The sequence below is a fragment of the Geospiza fortis genome, unplaced genomic scaffold (assembly GCF_000277835.1).
Source record: "Geospiza fortis unplaced genomic scaffold, GeoFor_1.0 scaffold78, whole genome shotgun sequence".
NCBI lineage: Eukaryota > Metazoa > Chordata > Aves > Passeriformes > Thraupidae > Geospiza > Geospiza fortis.
The window spans coordinates 4,720,514-4,737,564 of NW_005054339.1; the positions used below are offsets into that span (position 1 = coordinate 4,720,514).

General features: G+C 37.9%; 1 protein-coding gene across 5 annotated transcripts in view; it reads right to left on the reverse strand.

Annotated features, from left to right (window-relative positions):
- ERC2 (ELKS/RAB6-interacting/CAST family member 2) overlaps window positions 1-1,661 on the reverse strand; it is a 405,766-nt gene extending 404,105 nt beyond the window's left edge. For all 5 annotated transcript variants that reach the window (XM_031058194.1, XM_031058193.1, XM_014307629.2 and 2 more), the window contains exon 1: window positions 1,400-1,661. The gene's annotated coding sequence lies outside the window, so the exon portion shown is untranslated. The remainder of the gene's footprint in view (window positions 1-1,399) is intronic.
- Window positions 1,662-17,051: the final 15,390 nt, after the last annotated feature.

The window sequence follows — 17,051 nt, forward strand, 5'->3', positions numbered from 1 at the left end:
GGGGCCGGCCCCCCTCCGCCCCGCTGCCGAGCAGGAGGCTGGGAGGGCACTGCCCGATGTCCCCCTCAGAGGGCTGGGGAAGGGCCGCAGAAGGGCTCTGCGCCCCCATCCAGGCTGTGGAGCTCTGCCATTCCCGGGGGAGGGAGGAACGGAGAGAGGGAGGAGGGCTGCAGCGCATCCCCAACATCTCCCCTCAGGGCAGGGTGGCGGGGCTGACACGGGGGATCCGCTCCGTCCTCGGCTTGGCGACGGGGAAACCAAGTGCCAGGGGCGAAGCGACTTGATGGAGCGGAACCTCCCTGCCTTCCCCGCCCTCCGAGGAGGGGGAGCCGGAGCGGGGCCTGCGCCCGGCGCGGCTGCCGGGAAGGGGCCGCGTTCGAGGCGGCCGCCCTGGACACGCACGTGGGGCTGGAGGTACACGGATGGGAATACAAACAAATCCCGAACGACAACAGCTAAGTGAAACCACTGATTTAGAAAGCCGACCAGAAAACTAACCCTGGCAAGTAGGATTTGCCCTCCCCTTGGCTACACTTATTGGCCGCGCTCGTGTGCAACGAGCTCGTGTCTGCCAATGCCAGTGGTCGGCCGGCGTGTCCATCACCACGGGAAGAGCAATTCGCCGCTAAGGGAATAGATTCCCATCCATCCATCCATCACAAGGCTTAGCAGGTAACCGCCTAGAAATCAATCACACACTAATAAAAAAAAAAAAATCCTTCTCCATCAAATTACTCCTGTAGTGCTCCCAGGAAAATATCTATGTATCCTTGGTGAACATAGGCGTGGACTTCATCACATTCATCACTTGTCCAGCCTAAAATGAGCTTTTCTTAAAAAAAAAATAAATAAACCCCAGCATCATAAATGAGGGACCCCAGTAACTATTCATTAATTATATAACTGAAAAATAATACCCTGTCTGTTTCCATTTGCCAGCCACTAGAAGGGAACAGAAATCTCTCACCTTTTTTCCTGACACGGTTTTTAAAACACCAAACATTATCCATTATTTACGTATAAAGCTAGGATTTTCCAAAACCCATCAATTCTATTCTAGAAAACTTTAACAACAACAATAATATTTTTAAACACTAGGCACCAAAAAAAAAAACAAACATATTAAAAAATAGAGTCCTATGGCTGTTTTTAATAGAAATTGCAAGAGAGGTTTCTGGCTGACGATTCTGTAGGGAGAGGCACTCTGTTACCGAATAAGATGTGCACTTGGTCCCATTTATTACAAATGTATTTCCAAAGCAACATAAAAAGCCTATTCTGCAAATTCATCTCCACATCCAGCTACCAGACAGTTGTGAAAAGCAATATCCAGCATTTCCTTAATCACAGTAAATTTACAGTCATGCATCCCAGCCATATTCTTGCTCAAGCTTCTCACCTTTCAAATCATTGCATCTGCCTTTCGTCCTCACATGGATTTTACAACATCACGTTTAGCTGGCATCCCATTTGCGCGGAGGAGGGAGGCAGCAGGGCGAGCCGGAGCCGCGCAATACCTGCGAGGGGCTGACGAGAAGGAACCTGCTGCGGCCGGGGGAGGCTCGTGTGCCCCTGTCCCTCGTCTTTCCGTCCCTCAGCGAGTCTCCCTCAGTCAGCTGCGAGCCCGGCTGTCTGGGCTGCCAGTCCCTGACTCAACATTCCCAGCATTCCCGAGGAGCCGGGGCTCCAGCGGCGCGGCGCGGAGCCGCCGGGGGCAGCAGCAGCAGCAGCGGCACACGCACCGCAGCCCGTGATCCCTGCGAGCGTCTGTCTCTGGCCATTCATCGCCAGCCCGCGGGTTCCAGTCCCCACCCAGCCAAGGGCTGCGAGCGTCTTACTCATTGGGAAACAGCCTAAAAATACACCTAGGTCTGCGTAAAACTGCAGAGGATAAATTGCTTTCTCGCCCCTGTTCACCGAAGGTCAGAAATGTTCAAAGGCAGGTGTTTCAGAACATGATGTCTAAAAAGCCATTGCTATATGCGTGCATTTACATAAACAGAACAAACACAGAAGTCTGAATCTCTGTTTGGGCTTAAGTGTACAAGAAATTAAGATGACATCCATATTTATTTGTATTCTTTTCAAAAAACTGTATGCAGGGGGAAAAAAACACAGATTAGCTGCTACACAAAGCCTGAAAGCCTTTTCCATAAGAAAGCTGCAACCTGCATTAAAAATTATTCCTGAGATTTTATTGCTTTTTATTAACAGGAGTGAAAGAAACTCCTACAAACATCACTGGCATCCTAAGAACAGAGGGTTTTTTCCTTTTCTATTTTTCCCTCTTCTCATTTCTTTTTAGTTTAATCGCTTTGTATCCAATTATAAGTGACCACCTTCGGTCTGCAGCATCAATGCACTTTCATACCTTACCCTACACAAAATTTCACAAACATATTTTATCTGTCTCCTCTTGATCTCATTGCCATAATAATGACTTTAAGAACAATTTCAGATTTTTAGTTGCTCTAATATAATCTCTATTTTATATCTCTCTTGCCCACATAGGCATCTATAAATGCCACTATTAAACATCATTGAGGAAAAACAACTTTTATGGAATTACTGTTAAAAACTATGTCAAATCAAATTGATTTCAACCAATCATGTTAAAAATTAGCATAATCCCTTTATTACTGTATGTGAACTATCCAAAGTCAGTTGAAATAATTGGCTGTCACAGGTATTTATTTGGAGATGCTGGAATGTCATTCCCAGCAGGAGCATAGCAGGTTTATATTTCCCCAAGAAAGGGACACAATCTTACAGTCCCCAGCTACTTTAGCTATAATTGCAATAGAGGGCAAATACTTTTTCTGAGTTGAAAGTAATGGAATAACCATGATTAAAATGCAGACTTCAATTGCTTTTAAACCTGCATACTTATTTGAAGACATATCTGTTCAAGTAGTTTCAAAACCATGAAAAATATGGACAGAGAAAATCTGTTCCTGAAGAAATTGACAAGAAGGGACATGGTTTTGTATACAAATAATTTCACTTCATCTGAAAAGCAAACAAAGTATTCCTCAAGATTTAGCAAGTCTGCATCTGTAAGAAAATGGATAAGCACTACAAAATGTGGGTCACTACACTGAATGCTTCAGAGCACAAGAAGTGTCCGTTTTCAGCTTAGCCCTTAATTTGGATTCAGAGTGAAATAAGAACCTCTTACAGACCTGTCTCAATATTGCTAAATCCAATTCTGTCTCAGTATTGTTAATGATGACAGGACTTTTGTTCTAAGAGGTGTCAGCTGCTGACAGTTTTTTAAACAACATGTCACACCATTCCTGTCTACATGAAAAGACAAGGAACATCAGGTTCTGCCTTATCTTTTTTGTGACTCATTCACTGACAAAGACTGAGGGCCTTGTGATAGCCAGCAAAAGCCAGAAGTGTCCTGACAGAGGACCAGTAGCCTAAGAATCTTCTTTCCAAGGAATAATCACTGTAGGAAGACAGAGACCTGCCATAAGGCTGCAACAACACCGCAATGAATTAAGCTTGGTGTCATTGAATAAACTTTATAGCAGAGTTCATCACAGCCCATCCCAGAGCGGCAGACCCTCTGCAGGGGACTGTCAGCACTACCAGTGCCAAAAAGCAGAATATACCCACCGTGGATAAGACTGTTAGAGATCTTTGTGTGATAAAAATATTTTGCCAATTGTACTCAGAAAGACTTGTTAGAAAAATGTGTGGTTCAAGAGAAGGAGGGGAAAAGTAATCAGAATTTTACAGCTAATCTACTTATTGTATTAGTAGAAACAACATCCATGCAAAGAACCTCAGGGTCACATAATCCAAACCCTTCAATAATATTCATTCCTTATGTTCAAGACCATGCTGGAATCCAAATCCAAAGGGTAGGATAATAACAATTGTGTCCTTAAGGCTGAATTCTTTGCAGCTGATGAAAGTTCTCATTTCAGTCTAATCACAGGACCATCTGTGTTGTCCTCAGTGCCATGATGCAGGTGGGTGCCATTAAGTACAAAAAAGCCAGATCACATAAGTAAACTACCACTTTTTTTCTTTTTTTTTATTGTGAGAGATTCCCATTAACTACTAGACATATCTTTCAACCAACTGTTAGAGGAAAGCAGTCTGTTGTAAAACTTAAACCACTATTTATATTATAAGGTGCCATGTGATGCAGTGTCTAATGTTTGCACTTGTCAACAGTTTCCATCTTCAAATAGATTTTTGGCTAGCAGACTTCAGTTTATTTGTTTTCTACCTTAAAAATGCAGTATATTCACAGTTCTTTCTGCTTTCACGTCAGGAGCTATGGAAACCCCACTGAAATTAATAGTGGTTTGGGGTTTTTTTAATTTCAATTAGCCCACATTAAGGCCCTAACCAAGTAAAGTAAATATGAGATACAGATTTTTCAAGCCTCTTCTTTTCCTTCATCTACACTATACTGATTTTGGAAGCAGAAGAGTATAAAACACACTTATTACATCTATCCTGTTTACTTATTCTAAGTATAAATAATTTGAAATAACATATAATGTTGATATTATATATATATATACACAACATATATACAATATATAATATATAATGTATATAAGATAATAGAAATGTGTTATTTTATATATATATATAACATATAATGTAATGTTACTTACTCTCTTCAATTCCTGTGCATCCCTTCATCCTTCCCAATTATTTCTTCTCATCTGTGGTACTAAGACTTTAGCAGCAGCTAGCTCCCTTTCATTTTTTTGTGAAGATGGATGTTATTTAGTGCTTAATTTCTTTAAAAACAGAACTAGAAATAGAAGTTTGGTCCTTGCTGTATAATTCCTAGCAAGCAACTGCAGGTGTGTGCTTTAAATACTCAGGAAAATGTATTTCAGCTTTAGTCATTGAACCTGGCCCCACCCTATTCCTCTGTGCTCCCCTAGTGCTACTTGGTTTACACTGACATTTACAGAACTAAAAAAACAAAAAAATATTGCCTTTATCATGACGTGGTGATCAGATTTCAAGTAAGCACTTGACCCAAAATAAACAAAAAGCTCCAAACAAACAAAGTAATTGAAATAAAACTCAATTTCCTGTTGATTTCAGAATGAGGCCCTATCAGTCAAGTCCACAGAGATGGTGCATTCATCAGTCATTAATTATGGACTGTTCTTTCCTCTTTATCAGTTTCTATACTCACCCACAGATACCTGTCAAAGTGAATAACAAAATAGTTTCCACTACATGTTAAGCTTCTGTTTTGCTTTCCTCATGACATATCACCCAAGACTGCTATTGTAGTTTTAAAAATTATTAGTATAATTTATTTATTATTAATTGACATGATCACATGCTTTCCAAAGGATAGAAAAGTGTTACTTGAATATACCTGAACACACAAGAGGCCGTTGAGAAATTCATTATAACGTATTAAAATGCAAAAACAAACAAGGAAAATATACTCATTTGTAATTACATAATTTAGCAGTTTATTGTGTACTGCACAGCCTATATCTATTCAGGCTACAAATAGAGCTACTCTGGCAGATACTATTAACATCATAGCTAGAAACAGAGCAAAAATACAAAAATAATTCAATAGCAAAAATACCCATCTCACAGAAGATCTCCAGCTTCCACATCTCAAAGCAGGGCTATTAATAGGCTTTTGCACCAACTCTATAACGTATTTCACAGAGTTAAAAATAATTCTTAGGAAAACTCAAACTTCAGGAATTTCTAACAGTATGTAGCAAAGACAGCTTAAACATCTTGAATTAGGTTTAGCATTTTAAATTTTATCAATGGCACTTTATTTTCCTGGTTGGAAACACAGTATTACCACTACCACTCCGGTACACGTGAGTATGCACAGTGTCTGTTATAGAGAAGTGCTGCTAAATGAGCGCTGACTAGCAAACTCTCAGATGCTGGTTTGGGTTTTTTAATCATTTCAGAGCTAATGTCCAACTGACTTTTCAGTAAGAATTAAGCTTTCAAATGCCAACCTCACTCTTGAAAAGCAAATCTAGATACCAAAATTTTACTTACAAGTGTCAATACGAGGCACTTCATCTGAAGGCAGCTGAGGTTCTCCTCTCAATTCTCAAGCTGCAGAAAACATATCTCCTTCTCTACTTATGATCTCAACCTCTACAGCAAACTTGGCATGTGCAAACACTGGGATTGCGGGACTATTCCCCCCTACCTATCACCTTTTCCCAGCACAACTACAGGGCAGTTATTCAGTGAGGGAACCTTTTATTGGCAGCACAATCTCCTCCAATTTTAAATAGCTGAGTACTGAAGCCTGAGGCACTGCCTTAATCACATGGACATGGTGGGAGGGGAGGACTGGGGCAGGAACAAAACTACCTGAGCTGGGGGAGCTAAACTCTAACCACCACAGCAGTCTCCAGTGGAAGCAAATTTCTACAGTGAGCATAGTCCTATTAGATAACCAAATACAGGAATCATGTGAAAATAATAAAACCAGTAGCCCTGTATGGCTGCTTTGAAAGTGACACTGAGCCTACAGCTGCTTCCCTTTTTTGTGCTCCTTGTGGATTCTGTTGAGTGTCCAACTGAACAACAAGAAATACAAAACACCTGGCCATGGATGGCAACTCCAGCTCCACAAAGGTTCATTATTAGCTAATAACTGACATTACATAGCAGGTGTGAGCTTCACATTACTGTTACATTTATAATAAGGTGATTTGATAGTTTTCCATCTGTTACTCTATATAGACACACTGAGACAATTTCTAGACTGTTTTGAGAGGGTAACACATTATATCCACTCTATAATACTTCACAGGAGCACACAAAGTACATTTATGGAGAATTAAGTTGGATTTATTTTATATATTAATTTAAGCAATTTACAACATGGTTTTATAGGTGCTTTTACACATACAGTAATACTCCTCTGCATGCAAACATGAAAAAACCTCCACAAATTCCACAGGAAAAAAATCTATGATACAAAGGTTCAGGTTGTCTCAATCTTGAAATCTTCTTCACTACAAAGTCCCAGAGCCTTTAAGAAGAAAACAGTTTTCCTGCCTCTGTGGTTCATCCAAAACTTTTGTGGTACTATGCAAAAAAAACCCCAATCTAGAGAACACAAGAACATTAGATTTCTACCTTTACTAATGTAGTTTTTGTTCCATGTACAACCTAAGGCTAGACAAGGGATCCTATGTTTCAGTAACCAGACAGTTGTCACATTCTCCATAATCTTCACTGAAGTAACTTTAACTTTGTTGTCCCATTTTACTCACAACAGGATCTCATAACCATTGGATATCCATTTTGTCATTGAGATTGTCAGTGCTGTGACACAGAATAACAAATAGCACAAACAATTCTGACTACTTCATTTAAGTTCTGGTCTTTAAATTTGAAGAAAGATAAAATATAGGCTTTAAAATAAAGGCTTCAAAACATCCTTTTATCAGTATTTCTATGTCAATCATCTACTAGCCTGACTTTGTGAAATATCAGGAATTCTCCAACATTTGAGCAAAACTTGGCCACTACTTGAGGATCTGACTTCAAGAGGTTATGTCCCCTTATTGTACCAATTCTAGAACTAAAAAGAGATGATGGTCTTTTTCTCTTTTATCATTTAGAACCAGCCCTGTAAACCATATGTATGCAAGCACATGTAATTAAATTTTTGTAGAACTCCCTGGTATAAAGAAGAAATGGCTTAGCATTATCTTGATTTGTGCCTCTGAACTCTCTCAACTCCCAAAATAGCATATTCTCATGAAGAATTCCAGTTGAGAATATGCACAAACTTATGCCAGTTTCCAAAACATGCTTGAGAACTGGGATAGGGGGAGTTTGTCCAGTCCAAAACATGGTTTTTCTAACAATTCAACAGTTCAGTTTCTATGCCAAGTGTTTCCTGAACCTCTTTCATTTACTAGCAGAGATGTAACTGTAGGTGAAGTTCCTTCTCTCTGGATGATTGTCTGACTACAAAAGCATCTAATGCATAAGTTCCCCTCAGAACCTGAAATGTGCCTTTAAAGAAAGCCTATTCAGTACTGATGATTGCAGATGAAGCACTTTCCTTAGGGGAGGCTTTAGATCCAGGATCCAACTTGGCAGTGCCTTTTTTGCATTCCTCCCCTGAGAGTTTCTGCTTTCTTCATTGCTCCAATCCCACTTTTACATCCTATTCCACTCATAAAGTTTGCTGATTATCTTTCTAACTCAGAGCAATCTGTGACTTCAGTGATAGAAACACAATCACACATTCTAACAGAAGAACTTATGTATATACCAATAATGGAGGTCGACATTAAATTCAACTGATTACTTTTTATTTCTTTATTAACCTATATAGAAAAAAATGAGAAGACTCACAAGTCAAAATAAAAGGGAGAAATACTTTTAATTGTCAGCTTGAAATTATATAACATTCCCCTACAACTGGGTATGAAATGGCTGCTAAAGTACAGGAATTTTTCCCTGCCAGTCTGGCACTTCTATTTCTTGTGGGCTGCAAGACTCAGGGTGTGCAGATCGTGAGCATGACTGTGCCTGAGGTGTAACTGTGCCATGGGGGAGAAGGTGGCTCTCATAATAAAGTTCTTGCAAATTCAAGGATTTCTTTTTTTGTCACCACTTTATCAAGTATTGCTTAGAGAAAAAAAAATCCATGTGTGTTTATTACTAATTTGGTTTGTCCATTTTTGTGAACTTTCTCACTGTTTAGTTGACTTTATTGGGAGAGTCCAATTGAAAAATGACAAACAAACAAAAACACCACAGGAAAGTGTCAAACTTTAAGCTTGGTCGAAATAAATAATAATTCAGGGGGTTTGTTTCCAACCAGTTCTGGATATGGATTAACTATACCATAGTAACTTTCATTTCCCCATAATTTTTCCATCCATTTAGACATAATCTTGGGAGGAAAACTTACTTGAATCAGCGGAAAAATTATACACCTGAAAACACAGGAAGAAAAATGAAGCCTATAAACAATTGTTACTCTATCCTTCACTCACCTTTAAGGGTGAAGAAATATAGATGCTCCTGTCAATGCACTGGTATTGAGGATTCTTCTGGCAGATGTGAAAAAAACCAGAAGAAAACCATAATCTATGCTGAAGCAATATAGAAATGATGAGAAGCAGATTTAGAACTCCCAGAAAAAGCCAGGCAATAGAACCAAATAGAAGTATTGGTAAAACCCTTTTTGTTAAATTACAAGCTAGAGGAAGCAGTGCAGTGCAAAATTTCACTACATTTATCAGCCACAGAGAAGGTAAGAGAAAAGCAATGGAAAACCTCACAAATATAGCTTATTTCCATTTTTTGCTCCTTCAGGATGTCAGACACCTATATACAAGCGAACTATTGACTCTAAACAAAAAGATTTTTCATGTTGGGGAAAGCAGTATTTTGCCATGTAGTACTGAATTTATTCTGAAATCTTCAGGGCAACCAGAAAGCAAATATGTATAGCACAGGAGAGACAAGCAAACCATATTGTACAGCAGCAGCCTGTGAAGGGAAAGATAAATGCATTAATCACTTGAGTATTGCTCAGTTTAAAAGATTTTTATAAACCATGAAAGATCAGACTACAATACAGAGCATGATTTCTTGATCCCTGAGCAGACTGTGATGCTGCTGTCGTGTGAGAGCTGTGTATGACCATCTTTAACATGAATTAAGAACCAGAGAGACCTTGGGATAAAACAGGAGGCAGAAGTAACAGCAGCAGTATTTTAAATAACATTTCTCTGCATCTTATTTACACTTACTTAAATTGCTCTGCTCCTTATTTAAATGTATTTTCAATTTTCAAATATATTTTTTTATTTCCTGCATTAAATCTTTTTTAATACCTTGACCACGCAGCCATGAAAAGGAGTACATTTGAAAATTAGTAGAAATATTTTGCAGCTACAGCAATTGGTCTAAGAAAACATATTACCTCTCTGCATAAATCTTATCTCACTGGAAATATTTTGTCTGCTTCTTTTATGCAGTTAATTGGATTCATGGTTTTGGTGTTAAGGTTCAGTTGCAATTTTAGGATCCTAAATATTTCCATGGCCTGTGCTTGACAGACAGAAGGGTTAATTTAGAAATAAAAGGTAATGTAAACTCCTTTGTGGCTTTTAATGAGAAGAAAAGTTGGGAACATGGGAGCATAACTAGAGAAAACTATTTTGGAAGTTAACAGTTATTTAATTTATAATAGTTTACTATTATATTAATTGAGTGACATAGTACTTCTGTGGTATCATTACAGGGCAGAGATTATGGTGATTCACAATGTATTATAAGGAACACAAGTGAAGAAAGAAGATCAGGCTTATGAAGGATTTAGTTTGGTACTCAGGAGTGTAAGGTGAGTTCAGGTTGTGAGCACATAAACCCCCCAGATCTCCAAGACCTTGTATAGTCCCTGCCCAGCACACCCATTACTGAACTTTCCTGTCATACCTGCTAACACAAAAGGTTGGTAGGCAAGGAAAAATGCCTGGCAGAAATATTCTGATTACACTTTTTCTTGCAGGGCTCCTACCTGCATTCCATTTTCACGAGCTCTCTGTAAAGCAGATTAGGCTGCCCAAAGGCTCTGAGTCTTGGTTTCAGGCCCTTCTCAGACCCTGCTTGCACTATAGGACAAGTTTTCTTTTTCTTGCCAGGCTACTGTCTTTGCTTCTTAAGAAGCTGCAGATTGTTGGGTTTTTTACAGTCCTCTTCTTCCTCCCAATTTTTTTGATAAACACAACCCAGCAGCAAAGGCAGCTGTGGAACTGAAGGATGGTGTCTCACAGGTAGCTCCTGGTGAGATGAAGCCAGCAGGGGTATAAAAACCTAAAAGCATGCCTTTGAAAGAAGAGTCATGTTCTTAAATATTGAGAAGTGATTCTCTTAAGATAATACTTGCAATCAGCACTCAGCATGTGCAGCAGCCACGTCTGCAAGACAAAATTGGCTGCTTCAGAGAGTTCAGCAAAAAGCAGACGGTTGGGGTACTGCAGTTCTCCTACACTGAGTTATTAAAAGACAAATCCTGTACGCTACTGAAGCTCAAACTGAGGTGTTCCAAAATCATGTAGTTCTGATATAGAACAGAAAATATTCAAGATCTGCATACTGCCATTTGAAATTTAAGCTGTGGTCACCAAACTCACCCATGTAATTAGCGTGGATCTTAGAGATGCTTTTGGCAGAGCAGCTGGGAGTGTAGAACGCTTTCAGAGGTGTAGAAATGACTAAGACACAAGTAGAGCAAAAAAACCTAAGGAAGATGTGAATAAGAGAGGTGGGAGAAAGATCAGAATAATGTACTGCAATCATTAGAATTTTTATTTGTAGAAGGAAAAAACTCCATGTTGCAATGGAATTAAGGCTGTGGTTTTGGACTAGATACCAGAAGAATTAGTGGAAGTTACTGATCAAGTACTTTTTATTAGCCCAGGTGCAGCAGTGGTCAGCACCTCAAGTACAGGGATGATGATGCCTACACCAATGACCTCTGGTAGTGAGGTTTGGATGGAATTTAGGATACAGTATTATCCTTGAGACTGTAATTTTCTTCTTACTGTAGAACCCAAGGTGGACCAGTATCCCTAAGTTTGCACAGTTCTTGTACTCAAAAACCAGATTGCTTCCTAGCATTAACAGTGCTATTTTTTATTGCAGAAACATAAACTAAAGATTAATTTGTTTTACTCAATCTCTCAACATCATATGCCCCCTTTTCAGCAGACATGGTCTTTTCATGGTCTAATTTTGAAGGGAAGCTATCAAAAAACCCATAAATTGTCGAAACATTATTTTCATTTTTATATGGTGTTCCCTCTGCTGCTCTCCTTATGCAATCATATTTCATAGGAACACAGTAAGAATACTTCTGAGGAACACAGTAAGGATACTTCTGAGCTATTTTTATCTTTCCCAAGTTATTTATTTGCAGTTTCAACTTGTTTGTTAGTCATAATTTGAGTAAGCATATATCTAAATTATTGTTTATATTAAATACATATCTCTCTAGGAAAAAGGAACATTATTATCCTTAAAGTGCTGACATACACTTGACTGGATAGATTTATAGTAGATCAAATAGCATTTTTAAATCTAAAATAAATGCTTGTGTAATTTTAGTTAAAAATTGCATTTGTGTCAAATTAAAGACTCATCAAAGGATCTATATGTTATATACAATAACAGACATTTGGCTTTGTCATCAGAGGAAAAAATATCTATTTATTGATAAGCCTGAGTTATATTTCAGGAAGTGTTACCATTCTGGTCACTCAGTTGTTTCCAGACATCCTTTGGACAATCTGTTATTATTCAGAGGTGGTGTGTCCTAAGGACAGTAGAGTGCAACTGTGCTTTTTCTTAGTTATTTTGTGATAAGCATTAGGGACCAGAATTTAACAACTCCAAGAACAAAAATGGCCTCTTGTAACAGGGGCACTCCTGCCAAGTGAAATCCATGGGTCCCACAGCTTCTGTCACATGCAGCCTGTTGGTTGTTTAGTTTGTAAATACAAACACTGCATAAATCAGGAATATTTTCAATCTAAACAGGGATAAAGTATGACAGATGGCTGTAGAACACAGATGGGAGGAGGGAAGAGAAAGTCTTTATTGCTGTATCATATTTATTAGGAAGACAGAAATAGATGTTTCTGAAGCACCTGTATTTTGAGCTTGGAACTCTCATAAATCAGTTCCTCACAAATTGCTCAGCAGCTTCAGCCCTTTAGGCAGTCAACAGTCCCACTACCCCTATTTTTCTCCCTTTTTTAAAATTTTGCATGACATAAAGTTCTAATTGTCACAGACATCATATTCTTTTTATTCACCAAACCAAGAGTTAAATGTGTAAGCATTTTACGATCTCCCAAGGGACCTTAAAATTTAGTTTAATCCCATGATGGTGTTCTTTGGCATATTCAAACTTCACAGGTATAGTAAGGTCATTCAGAAAGATCTCAAGTGTTCTATGTTGTTGATTTCCTTAGCATGAGAAAACACAGTAACTCCTTTTTTTTAAGGAAAGAGACAGAAGTGAAAAAGACACAGCAACAGGTTCCTTCTGTCTATTCTCTCTCTCTCTCTCTCTGTATATATATATATATACATATATATATATACACTGAAAAAGGGAGAGATCATTCAGACAACAACCCCTTCTATACTGCAGCTATCAGGGGTGATATGTATAGAGCAAGTTCTATGTAAGTAATCCCTTTCCGAGAAGCTTTTGTGCAAAGCTTCACTCCTGCCAATTATTTAAATAATTTATTAAATATTATATATCATACACATGAAGAGCCATGGAGCCTTTCTAATACTATTATTTTCAGTATTTTACTTATCCCTGAGACTGAACAAAAGAATTCACTTACCTTGAAAAAAATTAAATTACAATTTTTCAAAAGTCACATTGCGTAACGCCACGTAGCCATAGAGATGAGATGAAACTGCACTTTTCTGTGTTACTGGAAACAAGAACAGTGTACATGCTATGAAAGAGAGATGCCATTTAGAGTATAATCTAACATATTTGAAGAAAAACCTTATCAGAGTCTTTATTCATACTGGTCTTTTTTGCAAAAGGAAAAGTGAAGTAGGGAGGGGAGAGGTTACACCCCAACTATCCAGGAATAGTAAGCAAAGTGTTTGAGCTCCTGGCCATAGGGCAGTTTCACAGGCTATCTTTGGAAATTCCATTTGGGCATTTCTGACAGGATAGTAGCAGCACACAGTATATCTAGCTCTGTAATTTAACTCCCAAAATATAAGTAAAAAAGCACTCACAGACATACAATTGGCGAAGAATAATCATCCAAAATTTCAGGGAAAATATTTGTAATGACTGTTAGGAACATAAATGGTCATTACTGTGTCAGTGTCCAGCCTCTACAATTGCAGCTTTCCAGATACAGATTCCTTTTCTGAAACATTTAGTCTGGCAATAATCCTTTTAGACCCCAGTTATTTTCAACTAGGTGTACGTGAAAGTGACAGAATTCAGGTCATTCTTATGATTATGATCCCATAATGTACACTTCTGAATTACCCATGTTGTGAAAGCATACTCAATTAAAAACCCAGGTATGACACAGCACTAGAGAACTCCCTTTTAGAAACTGGTAACTTTTTGTGACCCATAAAGATTTGTCCAAGTATAAAGCAATTACTTGTAGATACTGGAATAATGGCTAGCAGATTTCATTTGTTCCAGAAAATAATACAGCAGCACTATCAGATGTGCACTTGCTTACAGCAGGACAGAAAAGGAACTCCCTGCAGAAGGAACTCCAGCCTGACCTGAGCTCCAGCAGGAACACAATGGTTCCATGTCACACTTGTCATCACCACGTTCAGGCTTGTCCTGCAGTAGCCAGATAAGTGTTTTTTCTTTGAAGAGGATGTCAATTATATCTGGAAATAATTGTTTTGCAGAAGCACAGAACATTTTTGAAAGCCATGGCACAACAGTTTTATCTCCTTTTCTTAATAAAGCTCCTTTGCCTATTCAGAAAGAATATCCTGAATTACTGGTGTCCCAATCTCTTTCCATTCAAGTTTATCTAATTCAACAGTGTGAAGCTTTCAGAATGAGCAGAAAAGAAATACAGTAAATACTTATATTTTTGGGTAAGTATGCTTATAAGAACTCCATATATTTATATATATTTAATATATGTATGCATGTGTATACACACCCCCACATATATAAAGCTTTCATTGTAAAAACAAAACAGTTGGCAGAGCTTACTCATGAAGTGGGATTGAATCACAAACCGTTCAAGAGATCCAGGCTGATTTCCCAATTTTCTGCAAAACAATTATTGCCAGATATAATTAACATTCTCTTCAAAGACTGATAAGGACTACAACTAAATTAATTTACATGCTCAGAAACTCTAAAGCACTAATGAAAATGATAATTCTCAGCAAGCAGCATTTGTTGAGATTTATTTAAATTATTTTGAAATATATCCAAGATCAAGCCTAACTCAGTTTAAGAAGCAAGTTACAGTTAAAAAGCTTTGCTTAGAAAACTTGACAAAATGGGACACTGATACAAAAGATGACAGAAAGCATTACATTAGCATAGGTTATTCTTTCCTTTTTTGTTAAATCTCTATTATGCTGCATTTTCTGTTTCAGCTATATCTAAGGTTTGGACAGGTTAAAAACAAGGCATAAGGATAAAAGCAAAATATTTCCAATTCTAAAAGCCTTTTTCTATTGTTAAATTTAACAGGCAGGAGAATTCAGTGTAGTTGATGGTTTTTAACCAAATCAATTTCTGCAATTATTTATTCTACTCAGAGCTGAAACTGCAATTGCTGTTTTGGTTATTGTTTCATGCATGATTTAGGCAGTCAAAGATCTCCACAGGCTCATTTTTGCCTGTGGCCCATGGATGTACTTCCCTACCTTTATCAGACAAATAAACTTTAATGTAGATTGGTGATCTCAACAAAACTTTTAAATACACAAAATAGTCCCATATTCCCTAAACATCACAAGGGTATATTAATTATTTTCCTAAGTCATGTTACAATAAAGTGCAATATTTGTACTTACTACACCTTCACTGACCACTTTAACATGTGCAGCATCTCTGTAGTTGCCCCCCAGCCACAAATTTGAAAAAAGCATGTAAACATTCATTTTTGAAGAAAAAATATTTGTCTGTACATACTGTCAGGGCTTCATTTATTTCCTGCACAAAAATAAGCCCCTTTATACCCACCCTCACTTCCCAAGTTGAGGGAGCTCTGCAACTCAGTGCTGAGTCCACCCTAAAAATCCCTGGAAAATTTGGCTTTAGAAATTGAACAGAAGAAGCCCCAGGAGCTCAGAAGCCACCTTTCACTTTTCAGATATGATCCACTGCAGTGTGAACACATGGTTTTACTTTCCCTCAGGGCTTCTTCTGAACAGTTCCTTTGCCCAAGTTCTAACAATCAGAATGGTTCAGACTGAATAAGTTCAATCTCATACCAAGAAGACAAACAATATAATACAAAGTGATGGAAATATAATTACTAGCATTCATTTGCCAAAGCTATAATTTTCTTTTTTATTTCTGCAGCTGGTTTAAGTTTGATTGCTTCAGTGCTTTCTCCTAAAATATCCTCTGCATAATGATTTGTCCAAGCTCTGATGAACATTTCCTATTGAATGGATATAGTTGTTTTCATCTTAGGAGTTTTTAATTTATGGACATTTTAAGGTAAGTTGCACTTTAAAAGTTATGTATACAAAAGCAGAATAAAGGAGAGGGAAGGCATAAGATTTGATCAAGTGCTTGCTCAGAAAAATTCAGTGGCTTGACCCATTTTTTGTAGGCAGAGGACTTAACTTTCTCCCTTTTTTCTCCTCTCCTTTGGTCTCTTTAAGACAATATTCTTATTTTTTAAACTATAAAACAGTTTTACTTTATTAGTATTTGATTTACCACAGTTTCTCCTGCTTTCATGAAAATCATTAATATTTGATAACAAAAACAAACAAACATCATTACTAGTTCAATTTTTTTGTTATTTTCTGCTGTTCTTGCTAAGTTTCCTGTTGTTTTTCATTTAGCTTTCATTGCTGTATGTTCCAATCCATACTGATTGATTTCTTGTGAGGACAGTTTCTTCAGTCTTCATATTGGACATTTATTTTATACCTGCTGTGAGATATTAATTTTATAACATTAAATGCTATCAGTTCACATGGGCCTATTACTATGCATGAAGCTGAAGAACTCACCAGTGCCAATCTGATGTCTCTATCCAAAATAAGGCTCCTTCAGGAAAAGTAGTAGAAGATTTGACAGCCTGTTGGAATTTTATGAAGGGGAAAAATGGGAGAGGGAAAAAAACCAGGCTTATTAACCTGGAGCAAAAACTCTGAGCTGTCAAAGGCTAATCCTGAGCTGCTTGCCATGTCTTAATTAAACACAACATGGGCTGATAAAATGCAGAGAACCAACCTAAACTCCCTGCTGTACAGTGAATTTCTGCCTAGACATCAAAGACTATTTTGAATTCTCTGCAGCTTGC